This window comes from Oncorhynchus kisutch, linkage group LG22, assembly GCF_002021735.2.
Source record: "Oncorhynchus kisutch isolate 150728-3 linkage group LG22, Okis_V2, whole genome shotgun sequence".
Lineage (NCBI taxonomy): Eukaryota > Metazoa > Chordata > Actinopteri > Salmoniformes > Salmonidae > Oncorhynchus > Oncorhynchus kisutch.
Genome location: NC_034195.2, coordinates 8,469,015 through 8,477,515, shown reverse-complemented (window position 1 = coordinate 8,477,515; position 8,501 = coordinate 8,469,015).

Genomic DNA, 8,501 nt, shown 5'->3' with positions numbered 1-8,501 from the left:
TTGGGGGGATTCCAAATGTAATTTCCTTCACCTTGACATAGTTTGCCTCCAAACTCTAAATCCAATAATCAGGCTAAAACATATTTTTTTAGAGGTAGAAACTCCCCTATCATTTCATCGTTACATAATCACCCCCCGGATGACATGGAGAAGGAAGGGAGCGCTTGCTCTCGTTGGTGTAACATCAGCTGTTAATTGTTATGAAAATCGACCAAAAACAAGTATAGGTGAATAAAGCTTGGGGTTGTGATATGAAAATGGAAGGGGAGAGATCAGAGGGTTCTGATCCTCACAGTACGGTTCCCTTAAGCCAGCCATGGCAGGCAAACACCAGATGAGCATTATCACGGCTCCAAAGCACTCGGCCCTGTCAAAGAATTCATGCCAGAGAAATCAGGCCTACCTGCCTGGGAGATTAGAGAAGAAGGGAATATATAAATAGATAGTTAAATGAAAGAGAAAATGAAAAGTCTCAGACTCAACAAAAGACAAGCACCCCATATTGGGCGGCAGGGTAGCCTGGTGGTTAGAGAGTTGGACTAGTAACCGAAAAGTTTCAAGTTCAAATCCCTGAGCTGACAAGGTACAAATCTGTCGTTCTGCCCCTGAACAGGCAGTTAACCCACTGTTCCTAGGCTGTCATTGAAAATATGAATTTGTTCATAATTAACTTATGTGCCTAGTTAAATAAAGGTTGTTTTTTTTCTCCCCCTAAAAAAAAAGACATGCATAGGCCTACCACATTGTGAGTTTGGATTAGTACTAGTAGATATATTGCAGTAAAACAAAGATTTTAGGACATTTTGTACCATTTCAGATGTTTTGGTGAAAAGTACATATTTTGTCATGTACTTTGCTCCGAGCAAAGCTGATTGAGTATTGCAACTCATATATTTTTTAAGTTCATGTTTGCTGTAAGGACCCATGTCTAAAGTGTACTTGATGATGGATCATAGCAATGACACTGACCATTTCTGGAGCATACAAACTGAACATTAAATACATTGTTGTAACATAGCCAATATGTTGGTTGAGGGAAAAGTAAAGAAAACCATATTGTAAGAAGGTCAAAGTAAATAAAAACTCGGTAAGAAAAATCACATCTTTACCCACAATAGAGGAACCGGAAAAGCTAAGTACAGCAAACATGTAAAGGGTTTTAAAAACGTTGTCTTTCTCAAATCAATGCAAACCCATTAACATCAGCTGCATTAAAAAATAACCTCTGACGTGAGTAATTCCCTTTTAACATGTCACAGTTAATGCAAGACATCAACTCATTATTAACAATAATTTCCCAAGTCGGCTATAATGAGTCATGTGAATGTGCCTCCCAGTGAGACAAACCGCAGCACTGAGATCAGTAATGAGGTGAAACAAGCTCTGGAAGCGAAGACCTGTGGTAGAAATGGAGAGAATGAATGCACTTCATTGCTTTTGAGGAGCAAAATGTTCCCTGTATAAAAACATAAATAAGTCTGAAGTGTACTTGATTGAAAGAAACGCTGGTCTGGAAGTAAACACTTATTAGGAGCACAGAGCAACAATGACGCACTTCCTTCCATTAACAAGTGCATTCGATTCAGCTCAAGAGCCTTCTGAACATGGGGTACATTCACAAGCACACACTCACACACTCACACACACACACACACACACACACACACACTCTCTCACACACACACACACACACACACACACACACACACACACACACACACACACACACACACACACACACACACACACACACACAAACAAACAAACAAACAAACAAACAAACAAACAAACAAACACACACACACACATATTTATGAAGTAAAAGACTTTGTGGAGATGGTATGATGTGCCCATGTGCACTGTTGTGAGCATGTGTTGCAGAAACAATTAACCAACCCCCCTTAACAGGGATACATAGAGACATACAGTGCCTTGCGAAAGTATTCGGCCCCCTTGAACTTTGTGACCTTTTGCCACATTTCAGGCTTCAAACATAAAGATATAAAACTGTATTTTTTTGTGAAGAATCAACAACAAGTGGGACACAATCATGAAGTGGAACAACATTTATTGGATATTTCAAACCTTTTTAACAAATTAAAAAATGAAAAATTGCGCGTGCAAAATTATTCAGCCCCTTTACTTTCAGTGCAGCAAACTCTCTCCAGAAGTTCAGTGAGGATCTCTGAATGATCCAATGTTGACCTAAATGACTAATGATGATAAATACAATCCACCTGTGTGTAATCAAGTCTCCGTATAAATGCACCTGCACTGTGATAGTCTCAGAGGTCCGTTAAAAGCGCAGAGAGCATCATGAAGAACAAGGAACACACCAGGCAGGTCCGAGATACTGTTGTGAAGAAGTTTAAAGCCGGATTTGGATACAAAAAGATTTCCCAAGCTTTAAACATCCCAAGGAGCACTGTGCAAGCGATAATATTGAAATGGAAGGAGTATCAGACCACTGCAAATCTACCAAGACCTGGCCGTCCCTCTAAACTTTCAGCTCATACAAGGAGAAGACTGATCAGAGATGCAGCCAAGAGGCCCATGATCATTCTGGATGAACTGCGGAGATCTACAGCTGAGGTGGGAGACTCAGTCCATAGGACAACAATCAGTCGTATATTGCACAAATCTGGCCTTTATGGAAGAGTGGCAAGACGAAAGCCATTTCTTAAAGATATCCATAAAAAGTGTTGTTTAAAGTTTGCCACAAGCCACCTGGGAGACACACCAAACATGTGGAAGAAGGTGCTCTGGTCAAATGAAACCAAAATTGAACTTTTTGGCAACAATGCAAAACGTTATGTTTGGCGTAAAAGCAACACAGCTCATCAACCCTGAACACACCATCCCCACTGTCAAACATGGTGGTGGCAGCATCATGGTTTGGGCCTGCTTTTCTTCAGCAGGGACAGGGAAGATGGTTAAAATTGATGGGAAGATGGATGGAGCCAAATACAGGACCATTCTGGAAGAAAACCTGATGGAGTCTGCAAAAGACCTGAGACTGGGATGGAGATTTGTCTTCCAACAAGACAATGATCCAAAACATAAAGCAAAATCTACAATGGAATGGTTCAAAAATAAACATATCCAGGTGTTAGAATGGCCAAGTCAAAGTCCAGACCTGAATCCAATCGAGAATCTGTGGAAAGAACTGAAAACTGCTGTTCACAAATGCTCTCCATCCAACCTCACTGAGCTCGAGCTGTTTTGCAAGGAGGAATGGGAAAAAATGTCAGTCTCTCGATGTGCAAAACTGATAGAGACATACCCCAAGCGACTTACAGCTGTAATCACAGCAAAAGGTGGCGCTACAAAGTATTAACTTAAGGGGGCTGAATAATTTTGCAAGCCCAATTTTTCAGTTTTTGATTTGTTAAAAAAGTTTGAAATATCCAATAAATGTCGTTCCACTTCATGATTGTGTCCCACTTGTTGTTGATTCTTCACAAAAAAATACAGTTTTATATCTTTATGTTTGAACCCTGAAATGTGGCAAAAGGTTGCAAAGTTCAAGGGGGCCGAATACTTTCGCAAGGCACTGTACATGGTCATAACCAAAGTGGCATTAAGAGGACCAGTGTTGGACTTACCATTAGGCAGAAGAGGCAATTGTCTCAGGCCTCACATCATCTTGGGGCATCATGAGCTGGGCATAATAAAAATAAAAATAAAATAGTAATCATAAAAAAATATAGATACTTTTTCCGCTTGAGGCCCCCCTATGCTCTGTCGTGCATTTCTTTAGTAAAAAGACAGGAACTGCTAATATTACTCATCGAAGCAGAGGCACAGGAAATGTACACTATATATACAAAAGTATGTGGACACCCCTTCAGTTTATTGGGTACGGCTATTTCAGCCACACCCGTTGCTGACAGGTGTATAAAATCAAGCACACAGCCATGAAATCTCCATAGTCAAACATTGGTAGTACATAGACTTACTGAAGAACACAGTGACTTTCCCCATGGCACTGTCATAGGATGCCACCTTTACAACAAGTCAGTTCGTCCAATGTTTGCCCCGGTCAACTGTAAGTGCTGTTATTATGAAATGGAAATGTCTTGGAGCAACAATGGCTTAGCCTTGAAGTGGTAGGCCATCCAAGCTCACAGAACTGGACCGCCGAGTGCTGAAGTGCGTAAAAATCGCCTGTCTTCGGTTGCAACACTCACTACCGAGTTCCAACCTGCCTCTGGAAGCAACGTCAGCACAAGAACTGTTTGTAGGGAGCTTCATGAAATGGTTTTTCATGGCTGGGCAACTGCACACAAGCCTAAGATCACCATGCGCAATGCCAAGCATTGGCTGGAGTGGTGTAAAGCTTACCGCCATTGGACTCTGGAGCAGTGGAAACGCGTTCTCTCGAATTATGAATCAAGCTTCACCATCTGGCTGTCCTACGGACAAATCTGGGCGAATCTGGGTTTGGCAGATGCCAGGAGAATGCTACCTGCCCCAATGCATAGTGCCAACTGTAACGTTTGGTGGAGAAGGAATAATGGTCTGTGGCTGTTTTTCATGGTTTGTGCTAGTTCCAGTGAAGGGAAATCTTAACGCTACAGCATACAATGACATTCTAGACAATTCTGTACTTCCAACTTTGTGGCAACAGTTTGGGGAAGGCCTTTTCCTGTTTCAGCTTGACAATGCCCCCGTGTATAAAGAGAGGTCCATACAGAATATTGGTTTGTCGAGATTTGGTGTGGAAGAACTTGACTGGGATGAACTGGAATGCAAACTACGAGCCAGGCCTAATCGCCCAACATCAGTGCCCGACCAGTGCTCTTGTGGCTGAATGAAAGCAAGTCCCCACAGCAATGTTCCAACTTCCCAGAAGAGCAGAGGTTGTTATAGCAGCAAAAGGGGGACCACCTCCATATTAATGCCCATGATTTTGGAATGAATGCCCATGATTTTGGAATGAGATGTTCGAAGAGCAGGTGTCCACATACTTTTGGTCATGTAGTGTATGTGTAGCCCATGTATCTGATCCTGTCTGGCCAAAAACAGTATGGAATGTCAAACTCTTTTTGGCCTGACAGCATCAGGTACATGGGCTACATATAGTAAGAGAGAGGGGAGCTGTTTTGCTTGCCGAGATGCTTTCTCCAGTGTGACAGTTTCAGCTAGAGCTCTGCTACCCGACCAGAGCCCGACAGGCCCCGGCATCATAGATTGTGTTAGGGCCGGGTAGGGCCTGTTTTTTCATCAATAACTAGGGTACAGGTAGGGCTCGGTATCACTAACATTTTGAAGCCTTTGCTCATGCTCTGCTGAGCAGTACAGTCATATCTGACTAAGATCATAAAATGGTGTCAGAGGTGCTTCAACCTCGTCAAATTTAAGACAGGAGAGATTATTTCACATACACTAATAATGTTCCTTGAGTTTGTCTCGTCAATGAGCAGAGTTGGCCAAGCGGAGCCATTGCTATGGAAACTCACACACTCACACACCGCCATGAGCAGAGTGCATGCAGAGTGTGCTGCCTTGTGCTGGCGAGTGATCTCGTTAGTCTCAGGATGTGTTTCACCTGTGCTGGCCCAGCTGGTTTTTAATTTAAGAGCTATTTAAATTGTAAAAGAGCTGTTGGGAGAGCTACACCTCACGTAAACTGAGGCGCTATTACCAGCTCAACCACTTTAGTTTGAAAGAAGCCTGAGGTTTTGTGTTTCCGCTGTTTGTTTTGCTCCATATTCTTTTTCCACCCTATACTAAATTGGTGTGGGTTTTTCTTTTATGTTGTCTTTTCGGAGGAAAACCTACAGATCTCGGATCTTAATATGACCCATTTTGTCGCAGGAGGAAAATAATCCTGCAGGAGGATTTGAATAAATAGTTTAAACCCATAATCACCGCCAGGGGGCAGTTGGAAGCTGTTTGTAGGCTATACAATGCAATATCATACCTAGGGGGCTATGGTTTGGGGAAGGCTCTCCAAACCAACCGACCTCATACTGTCAAGAATTCTCAGTTTGCACATGCATTGTGAACTGCTGTAACGCAGTGGTCTGGGCAGCACACTTTGGCTCTGGGCATCACGAGTCCCCGCAAAATGCTGGCAATTGTTTTGACACTTTGTATGAATGGAAACTAATATGTTGGTGTAGCATACTGTTATTATTTAGCCAATCCAAAGGTGGCTGCCTACCTGCCTCCAAAGGCACCTACTTGAGTAGGTAGCACTTTTCCAGTAGGTTACTGCCATTTGGGACGGTATTCGAAGGCAGCATCACGTGATAGTGCATTCACATTCTACTGAGCGCGAGACGTTTGTAGCCACTGTAGTGCTAGTAATTCAGTGAACAACTATCCCAAAATGTAAATATGTAACACGAATAACATGTAACAGAATCGATCTTTGTAACGTCACCTCTTAATAAATGAAGTTGACACAGCAGAATAATTATCCTACGCTATAGGGTCCTCCTCTCGCATATTACTTGGTCTGCTGCCCCATCATTGTGGATAAGACAGGTACACTTGCATACATGAGATCTTAAAGGCAACGATTTGAGATAGCTAAATAAGCTATTTTACTGACTGTTTAAGAATGATTAATAGCCAGAATAGCGGTATTTCACTGTGAAGTTAATATTGAATTAGAGCTGCTGTTTTTTTCTAATGAGTAGGCTTGCATTGTGATAAATTCACACACCGAGCACACCCGTGCATATTATTACATTACACCATTCAAGATAACATGGTTTTATATTCGTTGATAATTAATATTGAAAATCTAACTGGATTAGAAAGCCTAGGCTACTTCACCCTAATGTAAGATAAATACCAGCAGTCAAAAGTTTGGACACACCTACTCATTCAAGTGTTTTTCTTTATTTTTTACTATTTTCTACATTGAAGAATAATAGTGAAGACATTCAAACTATGAAATAACACATGGAATCATGTAGTAACCAAAAGAAGTGTTAAACAAATATTTTAATATTTGAGATTCTTCAAAGCAGCCACCCTTTGCCTTGATGACAGCTTTGCACACTCTTGGCATTCTCTCAACTAGCTTCATGAGGTCGTCACCTGGAATGCCTTGTTCAAAGTTAAATAGTCTAATGTATTTCCTTCTTAATGCAACCCAATTACCAGCCAAAGAAATTGCAGCCCAAATAAATGCTTCACAGAGTTCAAGTAACACATCTCAACATCAACTGTTAAGAGGAGACTGAGTGAATTAGGCCTTCATGGTCGAATTGCTGCAAAGAAACCACTACTAAAGAACACCAATAAGAAGAAGACACATGCTTGGGCCAAGAAACACGAGCAAGAAAAAGCCATATTTCTGTCCAGTGTCTGTGCTCTTTTGCCAATCTTAATATTTTATTGGCCAGTCTGAGATATGTATTTTTCTTTGCGACTCTTCCTAGAAGGCCAGCATCCCGGAGTCGCCTCTTCACTCTTGACATTGAAACTCGTGTTTTGCGGGTATTATTTTATGAAGCTGCCAGTTGAGGACTTGTGAGGCGTCTGTTTCTTAAACTAGACACTAATGTACTTGTCCTCTTGCACAGTTGTGCACCGGGGCCTCCCACTCCTCTTTTTATTCTGGTTAGAGACAGTTTGCGCTGTTCTGTGAAGGGAGTAGTACACAGCGTTGCACCAGATCTTCAGTTTCTTGGCAATTTTTCCCATTGCATAGCCTTAATTTCTCAGAACAATAATAGACTGACGAGTTTCAGAAGAAAGAAGAAGTAAGTAATCAAACCCACAAATGCTGATGCTCCAGATACTCAACTAGTCTAAAGAAGGCCCGTTTTATTGCTTCTTTAATCAGGACAACAGTTTTCAGCTGTGCTAACATAATTGGAAAAGGGCTTTCTAATGATCATTTAGCCTTTTAAAATTATAAACTTGGATTAGCTAAGAACAACATGCCATTGGAACACAGGAGTGATGGTTGCTGATAATGGGCCTCTGTACACCTATGTAGATATTCCGTTTTAAAAAATCTGCCGGTCCCATCTACAATAGTCAATTAAAACATTAACAATGTCTCCACTGTATTTCTGATCAATTTGATGTTATTTTAAATGGACAGAAAAGTAGCTTTTCTTTCAAAAACAAGGACATTTCTAAGTGACCCCAAACTTTTGAACAGTAGTGTGTGTATATATATATAACGATTTTAAGATGTCTTTGGTACATAATTGGTTCAAATCATACTGTATGTGCTTGTATACTTGTCACTAATTTACAAAGATATTTCACTAGTAGCTTTTCTTTCAAAAACAAGGACATTTCTAAGTGACCCCAAACTTTTGAACAGTAGTGTGTGTATATATATATAACGATTTTAAGATGTCTTTGGTACATAATTGGTTCAAATCATACTGTATGTGCTTGTATACTTGTCACTAATTTACAAAGATATTTCACTACCCCTAAAGAAGGTGGCAGTAATAGACCTTGAGTGTGAGTCTGCCAATAAATGTAACCTTTATTTAACTAGGCAAGTCAGAAGAAGGAGA